At 40.5% G+C, this 12,661-nt stretch overlaps 1 protein-coding gene across 9 annotated transcripts in view; it reads right to left on the bottom strand.

The window, feature by feature from the left end:
• PNPLA6 (patatin like phospholipase domain containing 6) overlaps positions 1 to 12,661 on the bottom strand; it is a 64,808-nt gene that overhangs the window by 50,122 nt on the left and 2,025 nt on the right. For 5 of the 9 annotated variants that reach the window (XM_063294471.1, XM_063294476.1, XM_063294478.1 and 2 more), the window contains exon 1: positions 9,392 to 9,411. The exons of 1 other annotated variant lie outside the window; for it this stretch is intronic. The gene's annotated coding sequence lies outside the window, so the exon portion shown is untranslated. Of the gene's footprint in view, positions 1 to 9,391; positions 9,412 to 12,661 lie in introns of those variants that run through there. 3 more of the 9 variants (XM_063294475.1, XM_063294479.1, XM_063294477.1) reach the window with 1 other exon arrangement.

The following is a 12,661-nucleotide window of genomic DNA, read 5'->3' as shown; positions in this document are numbered from 1 at the left end:
TTGGTTAAAAAAAATGACAGGTTTGTGGGGTCGCCATCAAATTTTACTGGAAAGTCTTTAGCGATCCCACCAACTGGAGAAACCCCAACCTGTGAGTGAGTAGGGGTGACCCCCACCAGAGTAAAGCCACGGAGCCCTGGGAAAAAGTCCCGTGCCTGGCCCCTTTTGGGGCCGACGATAGGGTGGGTGGGATGCTGAGACCCCTCCCTGCACCCTGCGCAGCAGCACTCTTTGTGAGCTCACTCACCACAGTTGACATGGATCGCAGCATGTGTTCTAATGACTGCACCTTGGACTCCAGAGCCCTGATCCTGTCCGTTGTGACGGGATTGTCCATCCTCGGTGCTGTCGGTTGTTGCCCGATTGGCAGTCCTGCGAATTCCCTCTCGGGCGTCTGGGGGTATTGGAGTCTCCAAGTGGTGTGGGGTGTCCCCGGCCGGGGGTCTGCTACGCTGTCCCACCCGAAGTGTTGTTGACTCGCGACTCCCTCTTCCATCGGGGCCCTCCACTCCGGGCTGGGGCTCCAGGCTCCAAACTGGGGTGCGGTGTGGGTAGGGAGGGGGCTCATGTCCCATCTCGGGAGCGCCAATTCCAGAAGCTGTCTGGTCGCCTCCCCCACTCGCGTTGAGTCCTTTGCGTCTCCGCTCTGAAGTGCTGACTCCAGGATCGTCCCCAGTTCAGTCATCGCTAGTTGCTTCTCTCGCAGAAAAAAAAAAATTCCTGGTAGAGGCTAGCGAGGTTCGTTCTTAAAACACTCTCAGCTTTATGTAAGGAATGCCTAATACCAAATAAAAGACTCAGACTCTAAATCAAGTTTAAGCTCTGGCTTTTATTTAGAATAGAATGCACACCAGTAAAAAGCTGAGAGTGAGGGAAGCGCGCCAAAAGTTGAATTAAATAGTCTTGCGCCAAACAGCGCTCCACCCCCACACTCCCCGGGTGTGCCCCACGAGTTCCACGGAATGACAGGCCATCAAGACTTGATAGGTGAGAGGTCGTCCAGCCCCATTCGCCCCGGGCATTGCCCTGTTTATCTTCCTGCGAGGTAATGGTCCATTACTGGGCGATTAGACCTCGATATTCCTCGAAAGCCTGGATGCGCCCTTCCGAACCTTGCCCTGATCCTTTCTTTATCAGGGGCGTCAATGGCCGATTACTGGGCGATGGGACCTTGTTTGTTCAGTAGATCTCCCAACCCCATTACCTTCTTTGTCCGGTTTATCGCCCACACCTCTCCAGCCATTGACACGCATCCGCGCTTTGTCATGATCGCCATTACGATGTCGCAAACATTGTTACACACAGGGTCGCCATGAGTCATAAAAGACTCGATGGCAACTAACAACAACAAATACCAATGGTACATCCTTTTATAAAAAATCTCTTTCAAATTATAAGTCGAAGTAAATTTCATACCTTTGTTCGACATATTCTCCCACTGTTCAAGCATAATATTATACCTAAAATTCTTAGCCCATTTAATCATACAATCTTTAACATATTCATCTTCTAAATTCAATTTTTATAAAAATTAAAATTAAATTTTTATTCATCAAATATTTAATATCTTTTTTCCTTATATGAGTCTCCTGTAAGCATATCACATCATAGTTTAATTTTCTTCAAATAATTAAAAAAAATTCTTTTGTGTGGGGCATTTGCCCCATTCACATTCCAAATAAGGTAAGTGCAAGCCATGATTAAGCAGACATCTGATCAAAGTCCTTAGATGTAGCACCCATGTCTACACCTTGCAGAGCAGATTCTTTGGGTCTAGTTCCAGGTACAGGTTTCTCATCTACACCCCAATCCAAACTAGATCCAGATCTAGCAAGAAAGTCCTTGGCCTTACGGATGGAGGTCTATCTGAATCTTTGCTGTTGGAACTTACACCTTCCAATCTTTCCCATTGAAAAACAACTTTATTCTTTTTCAGAATCTCTGCTAAAAAAGCATCGTCTTTTCTTTTCCTCAAAATCCTTACAGGAATCTCTTTCAAAACAATTATATCCACATTGTCAATATTTAATCTTGATTCAAAGTGAGTTTGCAAAATCTGGTCTCTTATTTTCCTTCTAGCAAATGAACCAAAACATCTCTTGGTTTATTATTTACAGCTGCATATCTTGAGTTGATTTGAAAAACTTTAATTCCTCCTCCATTCTATCTTCCTCCCAATACAATAGTTTTGCCAAAGCCTGTAGGATTTTTTCAATAATATTCTCCCCTTTCACCTCAGGAACTCCTCTCAGTCTCAGACAAAACTCCATATCCCTAAGTTCTAACAAAGCCATTTTATCAAGCTCTTTTTCTCTCTCTTGCTCAGTATTATCCATCTTAGTTTCTAACACCTCCACTTGATCCGTTACTGGTTTCACCCCTCCAGCACTTTTTTCCATTTGACGTTCAATCTTTTTCTCAAAGTCAGAATATTTACTTTCCATCATTTTCTCCAAGTCTCCATATTTAATTTCCATCTTTTTCTCAAAGTCAGAATATCTATTTTCCATTTTCTTCTCAAAGGCATCAAAAGATTGTTTAAAGGTATTAGTAATTTCTTCAACCATATTTCGCATCATCTCCACATCATCAGAACCACGATGAGCTTCTGGCCTAGAAGCCATGATTAGTTCCCTCTAGTGGTTAAAATTAGCCAATACAGCCAAATCTTAAAGTCAGTGGAAAAATACTAGAGACTGAGATCTTCAAAAGTGAAAGTCTTGCCACTAGAGGTGTTTACAGGAAGTATCCAATCAACTCATTAAAGAAAAAGCAACAACACACACTTTCTCACAATAGCCATGAAAGTTCTGATTTCAACAGGACAGTTTCGTTAAATCCCAAAAGGAAACAGTATTAATACCGCCAATTAAATTTTTTAAAATATAGTCCTTTGCTTCTATAAAATAAATCCACAGTTCAGCTTTTGGTTATTTTTGCCCAAAACGTAAAGTACAAAACCAAGTTCAAATGCTCAACAGTTAAGTTTCAAAAATAATGTAAAACTTACCAAGAGAAATCTCATCTCTGTGTTGAAAAAAGCCTCTTTTAAACAAAGAACAGGCAAATAAATTGGTGCATTAAGAAAAGGGGTGGTCAGTTTTAAAGTCCGTTTAAATGGCTGCAGTGCAGCTTGGGAAAGGATGACAATGCCACCTCCCAGTGGATCACTCACCGCTCGATCTATAAACTCCATTTGCAATCTTCTGGCTGTGACCAGCTGTCCAGAGGGCACGGGGGTAATTCCTAGGGGTCTCCTCTATCCCGGGAACACTTCTAGGCTCCAGGGAATCCTGCCCAAGCCCTAAAACAGTGTGCTGCCAGGTCTACTCGTGAAGCCAATTCGCAAAGAGATGCTGTTCAAGCCGCCATTCCCACCGGAAGCCAAAGTAAATCCTTCTGTATTTATTTATGATAGCCTTCCTCAACTAGATCCTTTCTTGGTAGGTTGGGACCTGAATTTCAAGAATTCTCAGCTGGTTATGAATGTTGGAAGTTACAGTTTAAATACACTTGGGAGAGTGGAGGGATCAAATAGACTTACGTTACTGATGATGCCTCTGCACTGCCTCATGTAGATGATACCTGGCATATTTTCTCTTTTTTCTACAGTTCATTCTTAACGGGACAATAGAAGTGCTGAACTGTTGGGTAATATCTTTGGATTAGATTAGAGAACATAAACTGACACTCAGTTCAGACAGAATGAAAATACTATTGCTTAGAAATCCTGGAACAAGTTTTCAGCCTGCTCTGAAGCAACACATTTGCAGTTTGGGGATTTTCCTTAACCCAGACTACCACTAACAAGCTCAGATAAGAGCAGTGTCTGAACTGCTTATAATTTCTTGCTTTTCTTCCATGTCAATTCTGCCCTAGAATGGACAAACCGATCCTTCAGTATTCACACACACGTCACTTATTACAATATATTTTATATGAGATCTGCTCTTGAAGGCACTATAGCAGCTTCTATTGGTCCACAAAAGGGCTGTGAAAGTTCATGTGGCTATTGCTATTTTAGACCACATGACACAAATCCTCTAACAAATCCATCTACTGCTACACTCATCTCAAAATACTGGCTTTGATCTCAACCAATTTTTTAAAATAATGATTTCATCCACTTAATCATTGTTTGATTGTTATGTTATGTACTTTTATGTAAACTGTTTTGTGTAGTCTTTTGGAAACGGCAGAATACAAACTAATAATGCACAGATTCTGCAGATCTGACTTTAAAGAAAGGAGACTCTGAAGAAATGAAGTTTGTTAACCTTTGTTCTACAGGATGAAAAGCCAGAGGCCCAGTTTTTCTCCCCAACATCAACAGACGTCTGTATTTCAGAATATATGACAACCAATTTCCATCTCAAAGGTGGGATCCAAAATCTCTACATGCAGTAATCTTTTTTTTAATGTACAGCAAGCACTGGTGGGGAGGTGGGGAGCTAGGAAATGTACAGACAAACTCAGTCCACATATTAGCGGGAATAACAGGTGGTGGTGGTCAGGAACACTGATACAACTTATAAAAAGATAAGATTAGATGGCCACACCTGCGTAAACAGAAGAAATATCTGATCCCAGGTGGAGACCTAGCCTGGGTGTGGGCTCCTGTTCTATTATTGGGCCTCCACTCTGGAAATACAGCACACATGGTCTCGCACAAGTACTCACCTAAAGCTAGGTAAAAATTGGAAAATGTTAGTACTGCACACAGCTGTCAGCCAACAAATAAGTCTGCTCAGGAAGCTCCCTTGAAAACATCTTCGCCTTCAAAGAATACGCCCACAAAGTGGTTTTGTTCAAGGGGTGAACATTTGTGGTCCACACTTATTTTTCTTTCCTGATCCACTTGCAGAATTTATACACTGTGGCTTTGACAGAGTGCCTAATGCGAGAATAAAGCCACCCTTCCTGCAAGTTGCACAATATCAGGAACTTGAAACAATTGCTTCACTCCCAAGGTTTGTAGCCTCTGTCCAATTAGGCTATAGGGCACAGAGAAGATGAACAGAAGGTGCTTATTACCCTAGAGAGTAGTTGCCTTGGCCTCAACAAGAAAAAAGGAATAGGAGTTTCTGAAGGAGTCTGATAGCACTTTTTGAGACTAATATTTTTCATTAAAAGGTATAAGTTTTCATGAGCAACAGCTCACTTCATCAGATGCAGTAGAGTGGCTAGACTGTTGTCCTGAAAGATTGAAATGCTTTGACAATACTTTGCCCTGTTTTGGGGTCCTGATGTCAAACTTCTGTCCATTCATTCTTTTGTGCAACATTTGGCCTGTTCATCTTATGTAGAATCCAGAGGGGCATTGCTGGCAGATGATGGCATATATCACATTAAAGAAAGAGCACATGAAAGTGTGTGTGACTTTGTATTAACTTTGCACTCACCCATAACTTTTACAATAACCAATACCTGCAAATCAATGCCACAACCATGTCACATGCATGCCAACATTTTCATGAGTGACATAAAACACATTCTCAGCTTTTATCCCTAAAACCTCTCTTTTACTTGAGATTCATTGATTACAATTTTGTCATCTAGACCCATGGAAAAAATATCTCATCATGTTCAACCATATCTCACCAACTTCCACCTCACCATCAACCTCAGCCTCTACTTATCTACCGAACAAGTCTACTTCCTTGACATCACAATAAAGCTACTAACATGGACACCATGTTCTACAGGAAACCTACAGATCACCATGCATACTTACATGCTTCTAACCTCCATTCAAAACACACCACCAAATCTATCATCTATAGCCAGGCTTTACGCTACAACTGCATTCCTTCTGACTCATTTGACAGAGATGTTCAACTGATGGAATTAAGCCAGGCATTCAGAAGACGGAACTCTCCATTCAACAATATCAGTGGACAAAGCCATAGAGCCAGGTCAATTCCCAGGGAGGACATATTAAAAGACAGACTACAAAAACAGAACAGAGCTCTGCTGGTTGTTACCTACAGCTCACAGCTCAAGCCACTCAAATGCATTATTAATAAGCTACAATTCCTATTTGACAATGATACTGTACTTCCTCAGGCATTGGATGGTAGGCCTATATTTGTACAGACAACCACCCAACTTGAAGCAAATTCTCACAAAGAACAAGAAACAACAGGACAATGATGCTAACAAGGGAAACAGACCCTGAAACAAGCCCAGATGTCTACTTTGCTCACATATTTACACCAATATTACCATCATGGGCTCCAACAAATTCACACACAGGGTTAGAGGAGCCTTTATATGTTTTTCCTCTAATGTGACCTCTGCCATCATCTGTCAACAGTGCCCCTCTGGATTTTATGTAAGACAAACAGGCCAAGCTTTGTGGCAAAATAATGTATGGACCTACATTTGACTTCAGATTCAAAATGTATCAGGGCATTTCAGCCTTCAAGGATACTTCATTATAATTTTCAAAACAGCCATCTTGGAAAAAGAAACTTTGCCAGTATGACTCAGTAAGAGATGCTGAACTCACAACTTCAAAAGCTATCCAGGTACTTCTCAACATCTCAACAAACACAATGGGTTTTTAATACATTATAATTGTTAATTTAATAAGGTACTAGTAATCTTCCTGCAACCTGCATCTGCATAACTCCTCTGGCTTCCCCTCCTTTCTCCCTATCTCATCCCAATTTAAATTGTACATCAGTCTAGTCACTGCACCGCATCAGATGAAATGAGCTCTAGCTCATGAAAGCGTTTTTCTTTCAATAAAACTTGTTATTGTATTCACAAAAGGTCCTACCAGACTCCTGATTTTTGGCTACACATGACTTTCCTCCTACAATGAGGAATTTCTGAGAGCCAGATCAAGTTATTAGGATGTTTGTTTTTGTGCCCTCAAGTCAGTTTTGACTTCTGGCAGCTGCCCAGACTAGTCCCTGCAGTTTTCTTGGCAAGGTTTTTTGGAAGTGGTTTGCCCTTGCCTGCTTCCTAGGGCTGAGAGAGAGTGACTGGCCCAAGGTTACCCAGCTGGCTTTGTGCCAAAGGCAGGACTAGAACTTACAGTCTCCCAGTTTCTAGCCTGGTGCCTTAACCGTTACACCAAAATGGCTCCCTATTAGGTCAAAGCATGAAAACAAATCAAGACTACATCAGTTCACATCACCAAATGGAATGCAATTATGTTTTGTAACGAAAGAACCATCTACGGTATTTCAATTTTTTTTTAATCCATTCAATCGTGTCCGATTCTTGGAGGTTGCCTGGACAAGTCCCTGCAGTTTTCTTGGCAAGGTTTTTTGGAAGTGGTTTGCCATTGCCTTCTTCCCAGGGCTGAAAGACATGGGCATACACAGATACTTCCACTGAGACTCTGGTAGTACAGCAGTTGTGAAGTAAAACACACGATGGTAGACACAAATAGGAAAAGATTTCAAAGCAATTGTGTTGAGCATTCTGTAGGATGCTGCTGCTTTAATGCTTGGAGGAGGAGGTGCTTTGCTCGCCCCAACACACATTAAGAAGTGCCTCTTTAAAAAGCTTTAATGGTAACTTAATAGTTAACTCCTGTTGGCCAACAGAGAGCAAAGAAGTTGCTTCCCTGTTTTCTCAGTTCTTGTGGTCAGTATACGGAAACAATGCACAATTTCCTTTGAACTAAAATAAAGTGATATCTGGACGTGCCTATATGCCCTTGGAAAAATAATGATGTAGAAGTTAGCAGTTTCTAGTTGTTCAAACACTTGAACAGAGCTTAATATGGACCTAAAATTCATACAAACCTGCACCCAAAATTTATGCTAACTTGACTATTGCATGACTCCCTTTAAATAAACAATAATTTTACCCAATTTTTAAAAATCAGCACTTTTGTGCAAAGTACAGTAATGCATGCTAAGCCCACTAAAATAAGGGACTAGAGGTATGAACTCCAGAATTAATTTTAGGTCTCTCTAAATCATATACTCACTCATCCAGAAAATGGACCTGGGACTCAGCACTGTTTTGTTTTTTAAATTTTTATTAAATGGTATACTGTTTTGTGAAAAGTTACAGTGTTCAAAGATAAAAAAAATCTAACCAGATTATGCCTATAGATCAAATTTACAGAAAATATAAATGATGATGCTAAATACTAAAGAAAGTCTGAAAAAGCTAAGCTGCTAAGTATGTAAAATGCTAAAATAAAGGATACTGAAATGTTAAGCTACTAAGCTACTAAAATGCTAAAAAAGTAAAATTACTTTTTTTAAAAAGTAAGAAGTATTGTAAACCTTTAAAATATTAACGATTAGTAACCATTACTAATTCAGATTTTTAAAAAACCCTTAGACTTCAAGAAGATAACCAAGAAAAATACAAAAAATATGCTATAACCAAATCAAATGGCTGATTTGCAACACTCTCTTTAAATCCTTTCATCTTTACCCATAAAATCCACAACTACATTGACGACAGATGTCTCTTAATTGTTTCTGAATTTTTAGCAAACAAAATCTTTCCAAGTTAGATTAAAAGGAATGTTACGTGTAATACCCTGCATTTTATGTATCATATCTGTGAGTTTTTTCTTTCCATTAAATATTCTACTTCTAGTAATTTGGAATACTAAAGTTGGAATACTAGTCTTTTTCCCTTTTCTGGGCTACAGATATTCTTGCTGTCAACAGGAAAATTCTTATGTCTATATTTTTAACATTTCTATTTTCTCATTCAAACAATGATAACAAGAGAACCAGTTTGGTCTAGTGGTTAAGGCACCTGGCTAGAAACCAGGAGACTGTGGGTTCTATCCCACCTTAGGCCTGAAAGCCAGCTGGGTGACCTTGGGCCAGTCCCTCTCTCTCAGCCCAACTCACCTCACAGGATTGCTGTTGGGGGGAAAAATAGGAGGAAGAAGTAGTATTAGGTATGCTCGCTGCCTTATTTATAAAACTAATAAAGGTGGGATAATAAATAAATAAATAAAATGTGTAATTCTAGTGTTGTTAGGAAAGAGAGTAAATAGATCTTATTTATTTCCCTAGAGACTTATTTTCAAAACTGTTGGATTGTTGATAAATCCTACCAAGGATGCCAATATTATCTAATTTTACCACATCCCTTTCCACAATTCTTAGATATACAGTATATCTCAATATTTTGGCTAAAAAGGTAGAGTAGAATACTGTTGGTGTCTTAGCTTCACTGAACTTTCTCTAATCCTTACAGAGAGTTCATAAACCTTTCTATTTTTTATCACTAATGTTTTCCCCAAACTCTCATTCTTATGTTGCAAAGTCTGAATTTGCATTCCAGGAACCTTTAACAACATGCAGCACTTTTAAGCACAGCAGAGTGCATCATGCTTTTCCGTTGCATCCCCTGCCCTGTCAAATCCACTCTCCCCTGAAACCCAACAGGCCCCTACCTTTTTATCCTTCTGGAGAGTGCTCAAGACTGGATCTTCCCCCACGTGATGCAATAGGGTGAGATGAGAATGTGGGTTGCACTGGAGAAATGTACCAGGTTTATTCTGTTTTTTTAATTTATTGCTTTTTGTTTTATGATTGTATTTATTGTTTTATCGGCTGTACGCCGCACAGTTAGCTTTAAGACTGGTGGCTATACAAATGTTTTAAATAAATAAATGCTTTATATAATGTCCTACAATACAGAAAACTTTAAGCCTCGCACAACCAAACGTTATTCTGCAGAGAGCCCACTCCTAAATGTGTGGATGCATGATTCAGTATGGTCTAAAGCTATTGGTGGAGTGCAAAGATCTAGCTCTTTACTCTTTCAAGAAATCGTAACAAGCTACAGTAATATTGGGATGGCTGGGATTTCAACTTTCATTAGCTACATACAGTGTAGGGGCTGGAAGGGGTCCTGCAGGTCACCCAGTCCTATCCCTTGCCTACTGCAGGAATCTAGTACTCCAGCATCGCCGACTGATGGCCTTCCAACATCTGCTTAAACTCTTTGAGCGAAAGAGAGCCCATCACCTGCTGAGTTGGCCTGTTCCTCACTGAACCACTCTTGTCAGCTCTTATTCTGCAGGCTAAATGTACCCAATACTTTCCACCACTCCTCCTAAATATTTCCTTCCAGACCCCTCATCACCTTGGCTGCTTTGCCTAATACTAACTGTGACAAGGTATTATTGTGAACTGTAGTGCAAACCGCCTGGAAAGAAAAGCTCCCCTATCCTTGTGCTTATGTTGTTTCTGCAGTTAACATACAGATTGATTACATATTATTATGCCTTAAAACAACAAAAAAATGGAGGAAAATTGTTCATTTGAAGGGAAAAGTATCAAAGTATCCTCAGGGGGGAGATGGGTGGTGATAAAAATTTGATAAATAAATAAAATTACAGAAAAAATGACATTAGTCCTCTCTTAAGTTCTTACATACAGGGCCCTCCCAACCTCAAGACCAAATTCAGTTTAGCAATAGAGTTCACTTTCAAACTTTTATGTAAAATGGAACTGGGAAGTACAACCAGTTTTAGTATCACTGTAATCTGCTTATTCTAGAAAGCAGGCATCCAAGAATGCTAATGTATTCCAAATTTCCCCACTCCCTTTTCTCATCTGGGATTAGGATTCCTTTTGGAAACATTTCTGTTCAAATCTTCTCCATTGGAGAAGTGATACCAGAATCCTGGAGAAAATCAGGAGCAGCAAGAAGAGAAGCAATGACAAAGCTCTTTGAAGGCATTCAGGGTCAATCAGTGAACTGTGCTACGAATGATTCTGAGGTTGCTAAAAGGCTGCAGAATACAGAACAGGATCTTACAAAGGTCACTGACATTACAAATCTTCCTGTCCATGGGGCTAGCTCAAGAAACCTTCCCAGCAGTCCACATCTAGTTAGTAATGGAAAGTCTATTTTGGAAAGCAATGGAGCTAAAATGCCAGTTGTGCATTATGCACAAACAATAGGAAGTTCTGGGACTGCACTCTGACGGAAAAGTTTAGTAAGCAATTTTATATCAGCCTTGGCAGAATGCCATCCTAAGTAGAGGATAAAGTGTATGGGGAAAACCCCAGCTGTATTCTTACCTAACTATCTTTAATCTGTGTTCCATGGGAGTAGAGCTGTCCTCCTAAAGAAGGAAGTTCACTGAAGAAATAAGAGCACTCAAACTTCTATAATTTAATCTCCTGTTATCTTTTGGTAACATCAGGTGATATTACCTGTCATCTTCAAGTTCCACACACATTTCTTCTTTCAAAAGCTATGGCTTGGTTTAGTATTGTAAAGTTGGAGGAGAACCTGAAGGTTGTTAAATCTAGGCTCTGTACTTCATAGGGGATTTGAAATGCTGTGCATAACCACAAAATCTAAACAAATGGCCATCCAACCTCACCCTACTTTCATCAAAAAGAGAGCCCACCACTGCTCAAGGAATTCTATTCTATGTTCAAATAACCCACATAGTTAAGAGGCTTCTCCATATGCTTAGCCAAAATGTGTCTCCCTGCAATTTCTACACATTGGCATTAGGTAACAGAGGGCAAAGCATTTCAAATTTGTTCTATTTTACATTTGAAGCAGCTATTTTTAACCTTCCAGAAGTGTTCTAAGCACAAAAGCCTTCTGGAATGGTTGGAGCAAAGTGTATCAAGGTCAAAACCACTGTTTCTAGAACAAGGATGTGAGGAAACTGATACTACTTCTGTTCCAGAGTCATCCAACCCAGCAGACTCCTGCCAACAAGCATTATCCAGCCCCCACCTACTGATACACACCATTGTTAGGGAATATTTCATGGCAGCAAAGAAAAGTGCACATAAAGAAGGTGGTGGTCATTTCTGATCTTCTAGATAATAAGGTCTGAGCAAGCTTTCCCAACTGGGTGACCCTAGTTAGGTAAAGGTAAAGGTTTCCCTTGACGTAAAGTCCAGTCGTGTCCGACTCTAGGGGGCGGTGCTCATCTCCGTTTCAAAGCCTTGGAGCCGGCGTTGTCATAGACACTTCCGGGTCATGTGGCCAGCATGACTCACGGAACGCCGTTACCTTCCCGCCGAAGCGGTACCTATTGATCTACTCACATTTGCATGTTTTCGAACTGCTAGGTGAGCAGGAGCTGGGACGAGCAACGGGAGCTCACCCCGCCGCGCGGTTTCGAACCGCCGACCTTCCGATCGACAGCTCAGCGGTTTAACCCGCAGCGCCACCGCGTCCCTTGGGTGACCCTAGTTATGCACACATAAAATATCTAGCCAGCGTAGTCTATTGCCATAATGGCAGAGAATTCTAAGAGTTGCAGTTCCAGGTATCTGGAGAGCACTGGATTAGGTAGTGAAAGCATTTTGAGAATTTCAGCTTTCATTTGAATAGGTACTTGCCTTAGAGTGGCAGAGCAGGCTTCAAAGCGTATGGGCAATGCTCAGCAAAATCACCAAAGCCCAAGGCTTCGGTATCCTTGCCTCTCCCTATGGCCAGTAGAAGGAGACTAAATTATGTAAAATAAGCAAAGGAATCCAAAATTGATTTATACAATTATTTCAGTTTATGTATGTAAAGACCAAATATTTATTTAATACTCCATAAAGCAAGAATAAAAAAATTGGGCTAGTAATAAATGTAAAAAGAGCCTGAAATATATAAGTAATACAGGCAGTCCTTGCTTAATGACCACATTTGGGACCAGAATTTTGTTTGCTAAGCAAAGGGGTCATTAAGTGAA

Source organism: Candoia aspera, chromosome 2 (assembly GCF_035149785.1).
Source record: "Candoia aspera isolate rCanAsp1 chromosome 2, rCanAsp1.hap2, whole genome shotgun sequence".
NCBI classification, from domain to species: Eukaryota; Metazoa; Chordata; class Lepidosauria; order Squamata; family Boidae; genus Candoia; species Candoia aspera.
Note: the sequence above shows the minus strand (reverse complement) of the source record. Positions and strands in the feature narration are given on the sequence as shown.